This window comes from Bufo bufo, chromosome 11 (genome assembly GCF_905171765.1).
Source record: "Bufo bufo chromosome 11, aBufBuf1.1, whole genome shotgun sequence".
Classification (NCBI taxonomy): Eukaryota; Metazoa; Chordata; class Amphibia; order Anura; family Bufonidae; genus Bufo; species Bufo bufo.
This window is the reverse complement of record NC_053399.1, coordinates 41,694,038-41,715,168: the sequence shown is the minus strand read 5'-3', so window position 1 is coordinate 41,715,168 and position 21,131 is coordinate 41,694,038. Positions and strand designations below refer to the sequence as shown.

The window sequence follows — 21,131 nt, the reverse complement described above, 5'->3', positions numbered from 1 at the left end:
ACAATAAGTACAAGGCTTGGCGATTCCAAAGTGACAGACAGAAACAGTCTCCCTTGGAGGCCATACTACGTAATGGTTACAATCTCTCTGGAGGGCACACTGCGTATTGGTCATAGTCTCTTTTTGAGGCACACAACATAATGGTTACAGTATCTGGAGGGCACACAAAATATTGGTCACATTTTTTCGAGCGCACACAGCAGTCTGAACAGGCAGCTGACATGAAATGAGCTTGGTGGGGCACCTTAGGTTGGCACGCTCCCCCCTTCCCCAGGGTCTTTCTGAGCCCACAATATAGACACTCTAAAGAAAGTGGTCCAGAAAGGTTATCAACACTTCCAGGACACCTCTGTTTAAGGGTTCTCCTCAGACATGGTAGTCATAAGCAAGGCCACAACCAGTGCTGGTCAAGACGTCAGGATGGCATTCCACTACCTAACAGGACCACTAAGGGGGCATAACTACTTGTGGGGGCACTAATGGGACATAAGTACTGTGGGGTGGCACTAAGGGGGCATAACTGTGTAGGGGCACAAAGGGACATAATTACTTTGTGGGGGAACTAAGGGACATAACTAATGTGTAAGGGCATTAAGGGAACATAACTACTGAGTGGGGGGTACTATGGGGTTATAACTACTGTGTAGGGGCATTACCAACTGGGGTATTACCAACTGAGACAATGGGGGAATATCGCTAGAAGATGTCCCCATTGTCTGATAGGTGCGGGTCAGTGCTGGTCAAGATGTAAGGACAGCATTCCACCACCCAGAAGGACCACTAAGTGGACATAACTACTGTGTGGAGGCACTAAGGGGACATAAGTACTGGGGGGGGGGCACTAAGAGGGCATAACAACTGTGTGGGAGCACAAAAGGGACATAATTCATTTGCGGGGGAACTAAGTGGACATAACTAATGTCTAAGGGCATTAAGGGGGCATAACTACTGTGTGGGGACACTAAGGGGGTATAAGTACCGTGTGGGGGCACAAAGGGGACATAGCTACTGTGTGGGGACACAAAGGGGACTGGACATTGGGCAGAGTTAGAGGCCTGGCTTAGTGTCAAAAAGATTGCCGCAAACAATGTCCCTCCTTGGCCTTTTTTAAAACTGTTAGGCATTATATTTTTTCCTTGCAATGTAAGTGGTCCTAGGTCAAGAGTGAACCATTGTCCCAATTGCTCTATTATATCTTTAGTGTAAGCCTCAAATGACTCACTGGAGGAAGGTACTCAAACAATGGCTTAAAGGGGTTTTCCAACATTTTGATATTGATGACCTATACTCAATCAATTAATATCAGATCTGTGGTGTCTGACTCCTGGCATCCCCGTCAATCAGTGCTCCAATGAGTGTGGCGGCCTCCTTGCAGCCTACCAAGCATAGCGGCTGTGTTTGGTACTGCAGCTCAGCCCCATTCACTTGAATGGGACTGAGCTGCATCGATGCCGATAAAAGTGACATCACTGGCCTAGCAAGAGCGCAACGGCCTCTTCAAACAGCTAGTCGTCAGGGGTGCTGGGAGTCAGACCCCCTCCTGATCTGATACAGATGACCAACCCTAAGTATAGGTCATCAATATCAAAATCTCAAACAACCCCTTTAATAAAGGCTGGGACGAGGGTTGGGCAGCCACCTCGGACACCAATGAAGGAGAGGGGCAGAATTTATAGATGGCACATTATCCAACCCCAACTTTGGCCACCAAGAGAGCTTGTCCCATACCAGGCCCATTTATATGAAACATATTTCCCTACGTGAGATACTGAAATATGTCATGTTCTCTGGTTAGAACCATACGTTAGGCAGTTCTGGGAATGAGGTTATGTTGAGACACTGCGGTCTGATAACACTACAATGACTTCTCGCACGACCCTGGCATCGCTTGATAACACTGGCTACAAGTAGGCGTGGAGGAGAACAGCTGAACACTTACTAGTCGTGACGTGAGAATGAAATGGATGACATACACATGGACTGACTCATATTAATAGAATGAATGGGTACATGGGGGCGTCACTTCACAAATCTAAGGCTTCAGTCCTCCCCACTCATGTTTCTAAAACTGGGTGCATTTTTCTGGAATTACAATTTTTTTTTATTTTAATACACACTAAGGTGGTGCTGCCTTGCTAATGCTCCTTTCACACTACGGTATGTTTCATTGACCCATTTGCCACATGTGGCAGGAGCTTTCCAAACAGATCTAAAGCAAACACTCCCTGGACGAGGCCATAGGGTGTTATTTTGGCCTTTGCTCAGTTGGTGTACATGGGGGGGGGGCTGCTGTTTTTTTTTTTTCCTGTATGGAAAAGCGCAGCAAACTGCACTATTCCATACAGATTCATCCAGTAGGGAAACGTGGTATATATATTTTTTGGATAGAGAGGGGAGACGAACTCATAGGAAGGACCATACGGCAGGTAGCAGAAGGTACAGCAGGAAGGCTTACCTCAATAGGTTGTGCTGAAAGGCATAACACACTAAGGCCTATTGCACACGACCGTATGGCTTTTTCAGTGTTTTGCGGTCTGTTTTTCACAGATCCGTTGTTCCGTTTTTTGTTTCCATTGTGTTTCCATTTCTGTTCCGTTTTTCGTTCCGTTTTTCTGTATGGCATATACAGTATACTGTAATTACATAGAAAAAATTGGACTAGGCATAAAATTCTCAATAGATGGTTCCGCAAAAACGGAACAGAATACGGAAGACATACGGATGCATTTCCGTACGTGTTCCGTTTTTTTTGCAGACCCATTGACTTGAATGGAGCCAAGCACCATGATTTTCGGACAATAATAGGACATGTTCTATATTTTCGCGGTACGGAAATACGGAAACGTAATGCATACGTTTTTTTTGCTGAACCATTGAAATGTATGTACCGCATACTGAACTAAAAAAACGGCCAGTATACTGAACGCAAAATACTGTCGTGTGCATGAGCCCTAAGAAAAGCAGTGGTTATATCTAGCAGGCTTGCTGCGCGTCCTGGTTGGTGTCCAGCGGGCCAACCCTACAGCCAGGTATGCAGGAGAAGAAGGCCCCGCACGCTGCTCGTTGTAGGAAGGTAAGTATGACACGGATTGAAGTGATAACAGTTGTTTAGAAATATGTTTTGGAGCCGAACCGACTCCTTCTTTAGATCACCTCCCTAAGTGGCATCCCTTAAAGGTATATGTCCAAGATTTCCATCTGGCAGAAAACAAGGATGCACAATGCAGAGAGCAGAGTGCAAGGGGCCTTATTAATACACTTAAAGGGGTTCTGCAGTTCTTTTTAACTGATAATCTATCCTCTGGATAGATCATCAGAATCTGATCGGTGGGGGTCCGACACCCAGGATCCCCGCCGATCAGCTGTTTGAAATAGCAGCGGCAGTCCAGGAGCGTAGCGGCCTTCTCTCTGTTTCTCTTAGGCCCAGTGACGTCACGACCAGAGGATAGATCATCAGTTTTCAAGAACTGCAGAACCCCTTTAAACGGGTATTCTGGTAAGAGAAAGTTATATAACTACCATTGGGACCCCCACCGATCACAAGAACGAGAGCTCCATACCCAGTGCCCCCCCGAAATGGACAGAGTGCCTGGATGTAAATGTTTAACTGTTTAACTTTGCGTGTCCTGGGCTTTGGGAGAACAATGACAAATGGGAATGATAGCAATAGGTGTACAGAGGTAATAGGTGCACAGAGGTACCATTAGAAGTATGGCATGCAATGATCCTTTCTGCACTGCAAGTGAAATTGGACATTGCATCCCAAGACTAGGGTGGCAAACTACAGGTGTTCCATTGACCTCATGCCACCGCTCTCAAAGGCTATCATGGGAGCACTGCAAAACTGCAATGGAGGCTGGAATGGTGATCTGTCCTCTTCAGCGATGAGTCCTGCTTTTGTCTTGGAAGATTGGTCTGGAGCCCAAGTGGGCATCTCCATGAAGAGGCCTTCACAAAGTAATGTCACACCAGACCTACTTCCAGGATTATGGTGTGGGGTTGTGTGCTGTGGGGGCCGCACCCCTCTATACTTAATTTCAGGTACAATAGCTCGGCATTACATTAACATGGCCATGGAACCAGTGATATGGCTATTTCTCCAAAGTGTCCCATAAGTCATTTTTTAACAGGACAACGCCAGGCCACATGTTGCTCATGTTATTATGAACAGCCTGCGTGACCTAAATGTGCTTCCGTTGCCTTCAGCGTTTCAAGGAATTAAAGCAATAGAATGAGACAGAGGACATGGGACTACAAGGAGAAAGTAAAGGAGAGGTGGGCAGGTTTAGAGGGTAGAAATGGATGTTGTACATTAATTTTTACTTGAAGAGACAAGTTTCCCATTCTTCCAATCTTTAGTTTTTACAATCTGACGTTTTGTCTCTAAGATGGGAATTCAATACTTTCTATGCTCACTGGTGGTGGTTTGTGGTCCACAGCATGCATACCATGGCTGGTCAATGAGAGGACACAGGCTGAGTGGTAGGCCATTATTTAGTTTTACACAAAAATTGGTCAGGGAGACCTATGGCTACCTAGTGCGCAGATGTGAACACTTGGCCCGACAGATGAGTAGCTGGGGCAGACGAGCTTGGCTGTGATGTAACATTGGGGGCAGTTTGGTTATGAGAAGTCATAATGAATTGTACTCATCAAATTTGTAATATTACTGTTACATCATAAAGGGTTGCTGAAACCATATTGGATTGTGTTGTGTATTTATTGGGTTGGGTCTCCCGCTGGGAGGGGGCAGGTGTAATTTATATGTGCACCATATGCATTTAAAGCTGCTCAAACACATTCGATAGCTATCAGCCCAAAAAGTGGCAAAGCCTAATTTTGTGGATTTTTTAAGCCAGTATATTGGATTGCCGGACTTGAAAAATCACCAACTAATACTGGGAATACACATTCAATAGCTGTCTCTAGACTCCATCCCAGCTTCCCCATACACATACATGTTCGCTTTGGAGAAATCCCCCGGGAGAACAAAAGGATTGGTAAAAATATTCATTTTGCCTGATCCCTGTGTATCCTGATATCATCTTTTGGGGGAAAGTTGGGAGCTCCTCACACATATTAGAGTGTCAGATGAAATATCGGTGGGTTTGGCCTACAAAAGACTAATGTCTATGGCCAGCTTAAGACAATTGCACAAAAAAGCAAGATGTTTATCTCTCAAAACCATAGTGCTGCTTTAAATAACCTTGCTAAATTGATCTCAGCAACAGCTGCCAAATTCCTTGACTACCAGAAAGTGTCAGTGAAGGACAGTTCAACCCGAAATAGTTGTGCACCCAGGACAATAGGAAGTGCTACTAGGGTCATATAGTCATTTGGTATCAGCAAATATATATAAAAAATTCTACAGATGTTTGTGTTGTGTAAGATATATGTGTAATCATTTAATGTATATCACAGTTAAAGAGGACCTTTCATCGGTCCAAACATTGTGAACTAAGTATCATAACATATACAGCGGCGCCCAGGGATCTCACAGCACTTACTATTATCCCTGGGCGCCGCTCTGTTCTCCCGGAACATACCGGAGGACATAACGGGAGAACGGAGCGGCGCCCAGGGATAATAGTAAGTGCAGTGAGATCCCTGGGCGCCGCTGTATATGTTATGATACTTAGTTCACAATGTCAGGATCGGTGAAAGGTCCTCTTCAAGGCCTTTTCACATGGGCTGATGCACAGGCAATTATTGGGAACAAACTAAATGTTCCCTATAATTGCTTATTGTTGAGCAGAGAGGAGAGCTGCATTTACATGCAGCAATCATCCACTCTGTTTAGGGGCTACTGCGATCATTCATCCCCATACAGATTCAGTGTTAGTCAGCAGCAGAACCCTGTACAAGAAGCAATGTGCTGCCTTCAAACGATGATTTTCTGTGCCACATAAAGGATGCGATCACCCAACGAACAAGAATTTGCTTGTTAGACACGTGATCAGCAGCACCACTAAATTTGGAAAGTATTGGGAACGTGTTCCAATGATTATCCCAATACTTGGCCTGTGTTAAGGGCCTTTGGGGTATGTGCACATAATGGGCCCTAGATTTCTGCCGCAGATGTACAGCTTGACATGACATGGATCCACACATGGATTTAGCCCTATTCGATGGGGCTGATCCATGTGCGACCACCCAACATGGTTTCTAACTGGAATCCACAGCAAGAATTGACATGTTGATACTTTTATTTCCGCAACATGGATTTCAAATCCGTATGAACTACTGCGTGCTTTCCTATAGAAATCAATGAGGCATGGAATACATGCAGCTTTCAAGTGGATTTCGGCATGGATGTGCACATATATACAGTATATAAAGATGAAAAATCATGGTTTACTAACCTTTATGAGATGCTACCTAGGGCATTTGTACATAAACCACCTGTTGCTATTGTGCTCTTGAGGAGAAGGAGCCCAGCCAGGGGCGTAACTACCATAGCGGCAGACCATGTGACTGCTATGGGGCCCAGGGCAAAAGGGGGCCCAGTCTTAGTTGGGATTATCTCCTCTTCTACTGAGGGTAAAAACTTGTTCAGGACTCTACCCTCTAAAGGAACAACTTTTAGTAAATGAGGCAGTGGAAAAATGGCCCAAGGGTCATTGAAAAGGGTTTAGGCAGAAATTCTTCTGTCCTGTGTGGGGGGCCTGGTTTAATCCTTGCTATGGGGCCCTTACTTCTCTATGTACGCCACTAGGCCCAGCTCTGGTTAGTGTACCACCTTTGCTACTGGGTGGTGAGCACCTGAACAGTACTGCCCTCTACCCTCCTGCACTGTTAGCAAACAAGGGAGCATTAGCCCTAGGGTGAAGGAAAAAGCAGGGAGGGGGAAAGAAACGCCAAGCCCTTTTGTCCTAGGTGGGGAAACCTAGAAATATAAAAGGGGAGACCATTTAAATCTTTGAAGTGGGACCCCTCTCTTTATCTATGCCACTGAATGGTGCCTGCATAAATGGAAAGATGAATGAATGATTGACCAGACATCTAATCTCCATATTTAAGAGAATTGTACTTCACACAAATTTAGTATTTTGCGCCCACGCTGTACAATTTTCCATGTATTTCCAAAGTAAGAGTTGGACACACAGGTATGTATGATAACCTGCTGCTGCCATTGCGAAGCATACCTAATTCTGTCTGGGTAAGGCCTAGAGGTTTGGATCACATGAGGAGGTCACGTGATGTTCAGACAGAAGGTGGTGAGAAGTAGCATTTTTGGTGATGTGGGACTTATTAAAAGTGTTCTGTGTGGTCTTTTGTGCATGTTAGGGTTAGGATTAGGACCAGGGTTGTTGAGACAGTGGACATGGGTTCTGATAATTATTCGGGACTGGATTCTTCTACAAGACCCATGCAGTATAGGGCCATGCATTCTAGGCACAACTATCAATGCTGGTCTCCACTTCCTGGTCCCTCCTCGGCACACAGGAAATGGAAGGATATGCCTCAGACAGTGATTGGCTGAGAGGTCATCTCCTGCCATTTCCTGTGTGTCAAGCAGGGTCCAGGAAGTGGGGACCCAGTAAGAACAGGAAAAGAAGGAGATAGGTGAGGGTAAGTTTTGATTCTTTTGTTTTTTTTAATGCCATTCTCAGTTCACAAGATTTTGCCCGCTAGACAACCCCTGTAAGACTGTGTCAAGTATCTAGAAAAAAAGAACCCATGTAAATCAGTTGCCATGTAGCCACAGCTTCATAAAATAACGCACTCTAAGGGTACATGCACACGTTCAGGATTCATGTGCGGTGAATCCGCAGTGAAATCCGCAGGTGTTCGCAGGCAAATCTGTGCGGTCAATCCGCATCAATTGGTGCGGATTTGTGTGCAGATTTGGTGTGGATTCGGTGCGGATTTTTCGCATGCAGATTTTACTAAGTGAATAAAGAAAATCCGGTCAGGAAAAATAAAATAAATTGATATGCTGCGTATTTTAAAATCCGCAACGCAGGTCAAAATCCGCATCGTGTGCATTGAGAATTTAAAATTATCATAGAATACAATCTACATGACCTATGGTGCGGATTTTCCGCACGCAAATCCCCATGGAAAATCCGCACGCAATCCTGATGGTGTGCATTTAGCCTAAAGGTGTTTATGTGAATCTACAGTTGCACAATGACAAATGCAAAACCATCGGCGATATATTGTCCAACAATGTCAGAGTTTGTGTAGCCGAGAAATTGTAAACACGTGAAACACCATGTACACATGTGCCTCCCATGTTACCACTAAGGGCTCATGCACATGAACATATTTTGTTTGTGGGCCATATGCGGAACCATTTATTTTAAAAAAACTGAAGATATTCCATGTGCATTCCGTTTCCGTATGTCCGTTCCGCAAACAATAAAACATGTCCTATTATTGTCTGCATGTCCAAGGATAGGACTGTTCTATTAGGGGCCAGCTGTTCCGTTCCTCAAAATACAGAATGCACACGGACGTCATCCATATTTTTTGCTAATACATTTTTGCGGACTGCAAAATACATACGGTCGTGTCCATAAGCCCTAATAGAGATAACAAGTTATGCTGAATTGGGATCCACCATAATGGAATAGTGCGACAATCACCGTGCATAATAGAAACATAGAATGTGTCGGCAGATAAGAACCATTTGGCCCATCTAGTCTGCCCAATATAGTGAATACTATGGATAGCCCCTGGCTTTATCTTATATGAAGGATGGCCTTATGCCTATCCCATGCATGCTTAAACTCCTCCACTGTATTTGCAGCTGCCACTTCTGCAGGAAGGCTATTCCATGCATCCACTACTCTCTCAGTAAAGTAATACTTCCTGATATTACTTTTAAACCTTTGCCCCTCTAATTTAAAACTATGTCCTCTTGTAGCAGTTTTTCTTCTTTTAAATATTCTCTCCTCTTTTACCTTGTTGATTCTCTTTATGTATTTATAATGTCACCATGGAGCCCTCACACACAGTACTAGACTACTTTCAGCAATGAGAAGATACTTACATTTTTCTGTTACTCATTTCTTTAAAAAGAAGTGAAAAATGACAACTCAATCATTTTACTTACTTCTTTCCAACGTTTCCACAACATTTTTGTAAGAAATGTGTTTGTGCAGATCAACTTCAAAGTAAATATCCGCCTATTATCATCATGTCCAGAGATATGGCAATAGGGGTTAGAGTGGTAGCAGACACACCTGGGCACTCATGCCTGTTGGAGCCAAAGGTCCATCTGCCACAGAGGAAGACACCAGCATTATACACTCACCTAAAGAATTATTAGGAACACCTGTTCTATTTCTCATTAATGCAATTATCTAGTCAACCAATCACATGGCAGTTGCTTCAATGCATTTAGGGGGGTGGTCCTGGTCAAGACAATCTCCTAAACTCCAAACTGAATGTCAGAATGGGAAAGAAAGGTGATTTAAGCAATTTTGAGCGTGGCATGGTTGTTGGTGCCAGACGGGCCGGTCTGAGTATTTCACAATCTGCTCAGTTACTGGGATTTTCACGCACAACCATTTCTAGGGTTTACAAAGAATGGTGTGAAAGGGGAAAAACATCCAGTATGCGGCAGTCCTGTGGGCAAAAATGCCTTGTGGATACTAGAGGTCAGAGGAGAATGGGCCGACTGATTCAAGCTGATAGAAGAGCAACGTTGACTGAAATAACCACTCGTTACAACCGAGGTATGCAGCAAAGCATTTGTGAAGCCACAACACGCACAACCTTGAGGCGGATGGGCGACAACAGCAGAAGACCCCACCGGGTACCACTCATCTCCACTACAAATAGGAAAAAGAGGCTCCAATTCGCACGAGCTCACCAAAATTGGACTGTTGAAGACTGGAAAAATGTTGCCTGGTCTGATGAGTCTCGATTTCTGTTGAGACATTCAAATGGTAGAGTCCGAATTTGGCGTAAACAGAATGAGAACATGTATCCATCCTCTGATGGCTACTTCCAGCAGGATAATGCACCATGTCACAAAGCTCGAATCATTTCAAATTGGTTTCTTGAACATGACAATGAGTTCACTGTACTAAAATGGCCCCCACAGTCACCAGATCTCAACCCAATAGAGCATCTTTGGGATGTGGTGGAACGGGAGCTTCGTGCCCTGGATGTGCATCCCTCAAATCTCCATCAACTGCAAGATGCTATCCTATCAATATGGGCCAACATTTCTAAAGAATGCTATCAGCACCTTGTGGAATCAATGCCACGTAGAATTAAGGCAGTTCTGAAGGCAAAAGGGGGTCCAACACCGTATTAGTATGGTGTTCCTAATAATTCTTTAGGTGAGTGTATATAGCACATGGACAGTGGGGCCATGTTACTAAGTTTGTATTTGGGCCCAGGAGTAGAGATAAGCAAATTGATTCTGAAATTCAGGAATTTGACCCACATTTTCCCAAAAATTTCCAAAAAGTTTGGGCTTGAAAGAATTCGAATATTTTGTGCTTTGTTTAGGAAGAATCAATAGAGATAAAGGGAGAGAGAGATGGAGAGAGAAAGAGGATAAGAGAGAGGGAGAGAGAGAGAGGGAGATGGAGACAGGAAAAAAAAGAGAGGGAAAGAGAGAGGAGATAGAGGCAGGGAGAAAGAGAGTAAAAGAGAGAGGGAGATGCAGGCAGGGAGAGAGGGAGGGAGATGGAAGGAGGGAAAAAGAAAGAGTGAGAGCAAGCGAAAAAGAAAGAGAGGGGGAGAAGGAGGAAGGGGGAAGAAAGAGAGAAGGGGAGAGAGGGATGGAGGGAGAAAGAAAGAGAGAGAGAGAGGGGGAGACAGAAAAAGAGGGAGGGAGAAAAGGAGGGAGAGAGGGAGAATGAAAGAGAGAGAGAGAGAGAAAGGGAAAGAATGAGAATGAACAAGAAAGAGAGACTTTTCCAGGCAATCGGGCACTTGCAATTTGGGTCACATTTATTCAGAATCGAACCAGGTGACCCATTCTACTCATTCAGAACGGCATTTTCTTCCACTTACTATCCGCTTTTAAAAAGAACAGCATTCGGACCTATACAAGTCAATGGGGTATCCACACATCCGTTTATTTAGCTGATCTGTGTGCTCTACGTAAGGGGCGCTGACTGCAGGTCCTATTCTGGTCCGCTTTTGCTGATCAGAATAGCCCTTTCTATTGATGGAAGTGAGAAAAAGAATGAAATGCGCACGGAAGCTATCCAATGTTCACAGATCCTTTTTTTGGAGACGGAAAATTGGAACACAGTTTATGTGAATGAACTGTAGTAAAGAGCTTGAAATCCAAACACAGACATAATATAAAAGGATTATTTACCACGCATGAAAAAAGATCACATAAATGACCCTCCTCTGACTCATCCTAACGTAAAATTTTACTAGATTAATACAATATGGTGACAAAATGATTCCTATTACATACAATGGCAATAGTACAAACGTGATCCATATTATGGTAGTAACAGTTCCCCGAATTGGTGGTGTAATGGTAACGTGTACATGTACTTTTTTCTTCTCAGCTTCTTATGATGCAGCTTGTCTTAATGGCTTTTTTTTTATGGTGTTATCAGTACTAAGGGCATACACCCAGAGAGGGCTTTCCCCACCCTCGTGATGCTGCGTCATGCTTTCTGGAGAACCAACGCAAGTATTATGTCACAGTTACAGCTTTCTACAAGTCGCCTAAACCTGGAGAATGCCAAGCTCATTTGTCAGGTGATGGCATCATTGATGCAACAATTCCATCACTTACCGTATCAGCCGCACATCTCCCCATGTAAACAGGAGATATGCTGCCAACAAACACAGACTGCATGGGGCCGAACGATCATGCGGACAATCTGCCCTTGTAAAAGGACCCTCAAACATCAACGCTGGGATTAGGGATTACACTTTAAAGGGGTATTCCCATCTTAGATATTTATGGCATGTGCCACCTATGGAATCCACCCTATGTCCAGAATAGAGGTCCCCTGACCTTCCTCCCGCCTAGTGTAAAGCCCCCTGGCTGCTGTATCCAGGAAGGGAATAATGACAGAGGTGGCTACACTGTCTATTGACTTCTATGGGAAGCTAGCGCGGCAGTTTCGGGGACTCCCATCCAAGTGAAAAGAAGGAGCCATGCACACGGGCAGCTACCTCCACATTCATTCTCCCTCTGGATGCAGGAACCAGCAGCCACCTTACTGGGCAGGACTGTGGATGGGGAACCCCCGTTCTGGATATCGGTGCAGGACACACATTTATTATTTATGACCTATCTTCTGGATAGGCCATCAGTTTCTAAGATGGGAATAACCCTTTTATTTCTGTATAGATTCCTAAATTCATAAAATACTTGCCAACTCTCCTGGAACTTCTTGGAGGCTCTCAGAAAAAGTGGAGACCTTGTGGACTATTAGAGGTTTTTGCAAAAATTTACCACACAGGACTGTTTTTTCCTGAAAATCAGCCCTTCACGAGAGCTACACGAGAGCTAACTTACGTGGCTCCGTAGCTGGATGCTTAATCAGGTGCTCTAAAAAGGCTGCGATGTGTCACAAAAAGGGGCTTGATGCACCACGAAAGGGATGGGGCCTGTATGTAAGGGGAAGACGCCTTGGAAAATGGGCTGTTTTGTGCAATTCAAAGTGGCCATCAGCCGCTGCTTTTCCTGTTGAAATCAACAGAGAGGTGGCTGCTTGATCAGCTCTTTCTGTAACTCCACAGACACGTTCCGACATTACTGATATGAAGCAAATGTCACTCTTCACTAATGGTCATTTTACATGGACCGACAATCTGGTCAATTATCATTCCCGATAATGAAGGGTAAAAGGTGGCGGTGATCACCCGAGGAACGAGCAAACACTTTCAGCTGGTACCTAAAGTCATTGTCCTGTGTTCACAGCGATCTGCTGTCCAGAAACAATGAAACTGTATGGGGACGAGCAAACACTGTAGTAAATGCAGCTCTCATCCCCCTGGCGATCAGGCAATTATCGGGAATGTCTTTTGACATAAATACTTGCTAATATGGTGCATGTAAAGCATAGATATTCTAAGAATTTTTTTCCATGACTGCAATCAATGGTTGACTTCAAACTGCCTCCTCTGCATCTTGCAACTTTGTGATCCTACAAACAGCTTTATCACCAGTTAACAGTTCGTGGAGCTCGGCCTTATCTGTTAGCCACTAGTTCTAGCCCACACGCCCTTCAGAAGACTAGTTATCACAAAAAAAAGGCGCGTGGAGAATTTGGCAGTTGTCTTAATCTTGCTTCTTGGCCACAATAAAAAGTTTCAAAAATGACCACAGTCCATCCGCCAGTTGTAAGGAAATGCTTATGGACAGGACACTCCTGGACAACTGCCTGAGCAGAGCTAAAGCTGATATTTATAAATTTCAGATAATACCTATGCTTTATTATAATGGCGGAGTCTGCATAATGGAAGAAAAGCTTCAGCACAATTAACTTCCGTGAGAAGGGCTGGAGCAGTGTCGGATTGGGGTATCTTGGGCCTACCAGAGACAATTATTCTCGAGGCCCAATAAAATGTAATAGGTTTTGTATATAGAAGTAGATCCTAGTGACAAGTGATTAGCTCCAAAGGCAGCCAAATGGTTTTTTTCTCCTGGACCTTTGGGGTCCAGAATGGTATCAGAGTCTGGGCCCACTGGAGAATCCTATGGCGTTCTGGTGGGCCATTGACCCTGAGGTGGGTGGACAAATCCTGGGGTAAGTATGTGGGATTTATCAGATTTGTTGCCACATGTCACAAAATGGTTATAAAATGTTGTGCATATTTAAGTCTAGCACTAGTGATGTCATTTTCTACACCACTTCTTTACCAGAGTCAGATTGAGACAATTTTTGTCTGACTTTAATCAACTTGACAGGCTACTCTCTCATACTTTCCCACACTTAAGTGGTGTAAAAAATGCAAAATGATGCAACATTTTTGCCCAAATAAGCCCAAATTGCTGCAAAGCCACATGTTGTGACTTTCTAATGCCAGGTAACGCAGCATTCAAGCTGAAGTGTAAATCAGATAGCAAGTTCTCTTAGTCCTTACACCAATTAGGTTCTGTTCACACCTCTATCACAGATTCCACGGTGTTTAACAGTAAAAATAGACGACAATTTGGCAAAACACTCTGATATAAGTCAATAGGGTATATTGGGAACAGCTGGTGTCACAGCATAGTGCAGGAATGGACTGGAAACATAAAGTGGCCCTGGAAAAAACTAAAAGTGGCCCTATCTCATAAGCAGGTCCAAATTATCAAGAAGTGAGGCCAACACAAGTAGGGAGGGGCAACTCAAGACGGGGCGGGGTCAGCATTACAATGATGCCACACACAATATACTGCCCCAGTAGAACCAGATACTACAGTGCAGCACAATATACTGCTCCAGCAGAACCAAATACCACAGTGCAGCACAATATACTGCCCCAGCAGAACCAAATACCACAGTGCAGCACAATATACCGCCCCAGCAGAACCAGATACCACAGTGCAGCACAATATACCGCCCCAGTAGAACCAGATACTACAGTGCAGCACAATATACTGCTCCAGCAGAACCAAATACCACAGTGCAGCACAATATACTGCCCCAGCAGAACCAAATACCACAGTGCAGCACAATATACTGCCCCAGCAGAACCAAATACCACAGTGCAGCACAATATACCGCCCCAGCAGAACCAGATACCACAGTGCAGCACAATATACTGCCTCAGCAGAACCAAATACCACAGTGCAGCACAATATACCGCCCCAGCAGAACCAAATACCACAGTGCAGCACAATATACTGCCCCAGCAGAACCAAATACCACAGTGCAGCACAATATACCGCCCCAGCAGAACCAAATACCACAGTGCAGCACAATATACCGCCCCAGCAGAACCAAATACCACAGTGCAGCACAATATACTGCCCCAGCAGAACCAAATACCACAGTGCAGCACAATATACTGCCCCAGCAGAACCAAATAACACAGTGCAGCACAATATACAGCCCCAGCAGAACCAAATACCACAGTGCAGCACAATATACTTCCCCAGCAGAACCAAATACCAAAGTGCAGCACAATATACTGCCTCAGCACAACCAAATACCACAGTGCAGCACAATATACCGCCCCAGCAGAACCAAATACCACAGTGCAGCACAATATACAGCCCCAGCAGAACCAAATACCACAGTGCAGCACAATATACTGCCCCAGCAGAACCAAATACCACAGTGCAGCACAATATACTGCCTCAGCAGAACCAAATACCACAGTGCAGCACAATATACTGCCCCAGCAGAACCAAATACCACAGTGCAGCACAATATACTGCCTCAGCAGAACCAAATACCACAGTGCAGCACAATATACCGCCCCAGCAGAACCAAATACCACAGTGCAGCACAATATACTGCCCCAGCAGAACCAAATACCACAGTGCAGCACAATATACTGCCTCAGCAGAACCAAATACCACAGTGCAGCACAATATACCGCCCCAGCAGAACCAAATACCACAGTGCAGCACAATATACTGCCTCAGCAGAACCAAATACCACAGTGCAGCACAATATACCACCCCAGCAGAACCAAATACCACAGTGCAGCACAATATACCACCACAGCAGAACCAAATACCACAGTGCAGCACAATATACCGCCCCAGCAGAACCAAATACCACAGTGCAGCACAATATACCACCCCAGCAGAACCAAATACCACAGTGCAGCACAATATACTGCCCCAGCAGAACCAAATACCACAGTGCAGCACAATATACCGCCCCAGCAGAACCAAATACCACAGTGCAGCACAATATACTGCCTCAGCAGAACCAAATACCACAGTGCAGCACAATATACCACCCCAGCAGAACCAAATACCACAGTGCAGCACAATATACCACCACAGCAGAACCAAATACCACAGTGCAGCACAATATACCGCCCCAGCAGAACCAAATACCACAGTGCAGCACAATATACAGCCCCAGCAGAACCAAATACCACAGTGCAGCACAATATACTGCCCCAGCAGAACCAAATACCACAGTGCAGCACAATATACTGCCTCAGCAGAACCAAATACCACAGTGCAGCACAATATACCACCCCAGCAGAACCAAATACCACAGTGCAGCACAATATACCACCACAGCAGAACCAAATACCACAGTGCAGCACAATATACCGCCCCAGCAGAACCAAATACCACAGTGCAGCACAATATACAGCCCCAGCAGAACCAAATACCACAGTGCAGCACAATATACTGCCCCAGCAGAACCAAATACCACAGTGCAGCACAATATACCGCCCCAGCAGAACCAAATACCACAGTGCAGCACAATATACCACCACAGCAGAACCAAATACCACAGTGCAGCACAATATACCGCCCCAGCAGAACCAAATACCACAGTGCAGCACAATATACCGCCCCAGCAGAACCAAATACCACAGTGCAGCACAATATACTGCCTCAGCAGAACCAAATACCACAGTGCAGCACAATATACCGCCCCAGCAGAACCAAATACCACAGTGCAGCACAATATACCACCACAGCAGAACCAAATACCACAGTGCAGCACAATATACCGCCCCAGCAGAACCAAATACCACAGTGCAGCACAATATACCACCACAGCAGAACCAAATACCACAGTGCAGCACAATATACCGCCCCAGCAGAACCAAATACCACAGTGCAGCACAATATACCGCCCCAGCAGAACCAAATACCACAGTGCAGCACAATATACCGCCCCAGCAGAACCAAATACCACAGTGCAGCACAATATACCGCCCCAACAGAACCAGATACCACAGTGCAGCACAATATACCACCCCAGCAGAACCAAATACCACAGTGCAGCACAATATACCGCCCCAGCAGAACCAAATACCACAGTGCAGCACAATATACCACCCCAGCAGAACCAAATACCACAGTGCAGCACAATATACCGCCCCAGCAGAACCAAATACCACAGTGCAGCACAATATACTGCCTCAGCAGAACCAAATACCACAGTGCAGCACAATATACCGCCTCAGCAGAACCAAATACCACAGTGCAGCACAATATACTGCCTCAGCAGAACCAAATACCACAGTGCAGCAAAATATACTGCCCTAAGAGAACCAAGTACCAAAGTGCAGCACAATATACTGCCCCAGCAGAACCAAATACCACAGTGCAGCACAATATACTGCCTCAGCAGAATCAGATACCACAGTGCAGCAAAATATACTGCCCCAGAAGAACCAAATACCACAGTGCAGCAAAACATGGGTATCGGCCACGTGGGTTTCGCATTTTGCGGACCGCACATGGCCAGCCCTGTGATAAAAATACCCATTCTTGTCCGCGATTGTGTGCAAGAATTTTTTGCAGGAAAAACTACGGAACTATGGATGCGGACAGCACACGGTGTGCTGTCCACATCTTTTGCGGTCCCACTGAAATTAATGCGAAACAAATGCAGACCCAGAACTATGGACGTGTGAATGGTCCCTGATAGTGTTAGAAATAGACATAAGGGGAGAGTCCATCTGCCCAAAATGTGCCAAATATATTAAGCGGCACAGGTCTCTTAATACATTTTCTGTATTTGAAGGCAGTGCACCATACTATCAAATCTACGCCAGCTACGAGATGGTGTCGATTTTAACTGTCATTTATGCTAGTTTCTGGCGTAAATGGTAATAACTCATGCGGGCTGTGGAGGACATACCCCCTTTCACTAAACCCCACCCACTTTCCCTCAAGACAAGTGAAGAGTCACAAATTATTGCGAAATTTTGGCATGCTCCATAATTCGATTTTTTTTATGCCACAATAGTGGTGTAAACACTGTAATAAATGTCCCTCAGAGTGTACATGAAAGAAGCATGTGACAACCATAATGTGCGGTAATAAGGAGAAGAAAAGTTTAGCTTTTTCTACAATAATAACTGATTTTTCTACAATAATAACCAGTATTGTAACTTCATTAGGAAGTATTAAAGAGAACTTCCAGTTACATAATAAACTGCAGGTGAGAAGTTTTCATTTGTGAGGTGTCCACTGATCCCTAGAATGAAGGGACCAGCAATGTTCTGCCGGGCTCCATTGGTTTGCAAGTTGCTCTAATACACATGCTGTGGATACTTCTTTCTAGTGATGGGTTGGAGTTGTTCTGGTTCATTGGACAGTCTGTATAATACAACTTAGGCCTCATACACACGACCGTTCCGTTTTTTGCGGTCCGCAAACCGCGGATCCGTAAAAAAACGGAAGACACCCATGTGCCTTCTGCAATTTGCGGAACGGAACGGGCGGCCCATTGTAGAAATGCCTATTCTTGGCTGCAAAACGGACAAGAATAGGACATGTTATATTTTTTTTGCGGGGCCACGGAACAAAGCAACGGATGCGGACAGCACACGGAGTGCTGTCCGCATCTTTTGCCGCCCCATTGAAGTGAATGGGTCCGCACCCGAGCCACAAATCGTGCGGCTCGGATGCGGACCAAAACAACGGTCGTGTGCATGAGACCTTACATGTGAGTTTACCTACACAAGATGAAGACTATAATACTTGTTCACCTTAAGTGTATTCTTCGAGTGTATCTGTCCGAAATCTACAGCAAAACCCACATGAAATTGTGCAGGTTTTCCTGCAAAAATGATGTGGGTGTGCCACAAATTTCACCCTCTGCATTGCAAAGGGTGAAATCCGCAATAGATACTGCAACATATATTCACATGTTTCAGGTTTAAAGGGATTCTCTGGGGTTAGCACTTAGGCCTCTTCCTAGGCCAGCGATGACACGTTCGTCGGTCACATGGCCTAGGCCCAGCTCAGTCCCATTCAGGTGAACAGGGCTGAGCTGCAATGCCAAGCATGGCCACTATCCAATAAACAGCGCTGTGCTTGGTAGGCTGTGAGAAGGCAGAAATTGAGACAGAAATTGATTACATCTCTGCATGCATAAGCAAACCCTCCAGGCCCTTTCACACAAGCCAATATCTTAGGAACGGATGTTCATTCGAACGGGCGTTTCCGATAACTGGCCTACATAAATATACCGGCGAGTCTTCACACGTTTTTCGGCTGACCTGATCATTTATGCAGGAAAAATCATAGTTTTTTGGCTCTGTGTACACAGGAACCTGCTGCTGACAAACAATGATTCTGCACGGGAATGAATGATCGTAGTCCAGAGCATTAATCTCCATACAGAGAGTCGATGATTGCTGCATGTAAATGTACTCACGATCACCCGACAAATGAGCAGATACTCGTTTGTCAGCTGACCTGATCATTTATGGAGCACAAAACACCATAGATTCTTGCCTCTGTGTACACAGGAACGTGCTGCTGACTTAACAATAAATCGGGAACGAATGATCGTACTCCAGAGCATTCATCTACAGAGTAGATGATCGCTGCATGTAAATGCAGCTAACAAACTGGTAAGGATCAGGAATGAGCTACGTTCCCAGTCATTGCTCACTCTATCGGCTCAGGCAAAGGATCCTTATATTACCCATGATTTCAATAATCCAAAGGGGCACAGCATTTAGTATCATAACCCATCAGTTTAGTAACTAGTGGGAGACTCAGATCGCAGGTGTCATCATCCAACAAGAAAGATAAGGGTGAACAATCATAACGTAATACACTCCATCTGCACTGACATTATATGAGTCCTATGTATTTCATACATGCTCTGCCGTATCACAGGCTACCATCAAGTCACATATATCTATTTGGAAGTGGCCTGACCCTAGAGTCACTTATATGATGCTAAAAGACTCTCACAATACGTCAGCATGGCGTGCATTACAAAGTTACTTCACTACGAGATCAGTTCAATGAACACTCACACTATCGCATAGGGCACCTTTAATAAACAAGACAATATATAAATGATATATAAAAACTAACTTAAAACCAACTAATAGGTTACTAACTTAAAATCAACTAAACTAACTTAAAACCAACTAAAAACAAAAAAACTTTATTAGGTATAAATGACTAAAATGGGTGGAAGAGACCCCCTTAAATATAGTATACTATATTAAAGAGGGGCACTTCCACCCATCTTAATTGTTTATACCGTAATAAAGTTTTTTGGTTTTTCATTTTAGCATCTATCAGATCTGTAAGTTCTATTAAATGGTAACGCAATGGTGACGTGAACCTTCAACTAATAGGCAATAGCATCAATGTCTTACAACAGGAAACGTAAAACAACAGCCATAGTAAGAAAATGTAGTAATAATAATAGCATATTTACCGTATCTTAACCTAGAAATAATGTATTTATATAGATGAATATTTCATAAAAAATGATCAGATTAAGGCCAATATATTAGCTATAGAAAAATCACGCAGCCTAACAGGCATACAAAATCAAATCCACTTTCATGCAGAGTAGAAAAAAAATGCAATAAAATGTAATAAAAATAATGAAATAGAAATAAAAGCACATAGAAAATGTACAGTGACAGAAATGTCACTCTAGAAACAAAAGATCATAAAGAATAGCAAATGGGCCTTTACCTTGTTCCCTGAACTTCAGCCCTTACATGGGATCCAATGGCACCACCACAATGGAAAAGATGAAGTCAAACTTAGGGACAAAAGGAGAAAGGACAGCTGAAAAAAAAAAAGGTCACCAATGCACGGCACTGTACATTTTGCAGACACAAGACACACCCCGTGTTCCAAAATAAGATTATCAGTAAGTGAGCAGGGACATTCCTGTGCTGAGATACTCTCTCTATAAGGGAACGCGTACAGTCAGCTGTGGAATGGCATGAACGCGCTGTCAGTCACTCTTCTGGCAGGACACATCAGTGACTGATGAGCTCTGAGCCTAAGCGGAAGGCAAATGCATTTAATTTGGGCAACATGAAAGAGCACCCTCCAAAAAATAGCCTAGTAAAGCTAGGTGATGACTCCTGTGATAGCTGCAAGCTATATATTTCACCCAGCTTTTCCAGAAACAGATAAAAGTCTCAATAATTATTTTTTTTTAGAATTAGAGGACCAGAGGACAGGTGAAAGGTTTACATTTACTGGTGCACAGACACTAAATTTACAATGACCTTACATACACTAAAATGGAACCAAAAGAAGTGATTTCCGTGCTTTT

The 21,131-nt window shown here is 44.3% G+C and overlaps 1 protein-coding gene across 1 annotated transcript in view; it reads right to left on the bottom strand.

Annotated features, from left to right (window-relative positions):
- LOC120981646 (spectrin beta chain, erythrocytic-like) overlaps positions 1 to 20,810 on the bottom strand; it is a 103,309-nt gene extending 82,499 nt beyond the window's left edge. Inside the window, 1 exon segment of the mRNA XM_040411233.1 lies at positions 20,537 to 20,810. The gene's annotated coding sequence lies outside the window, so the exon portion shown is untranslated.
- Positions 20,811 to 21,131: the final 321 nt, after the last annotated feature.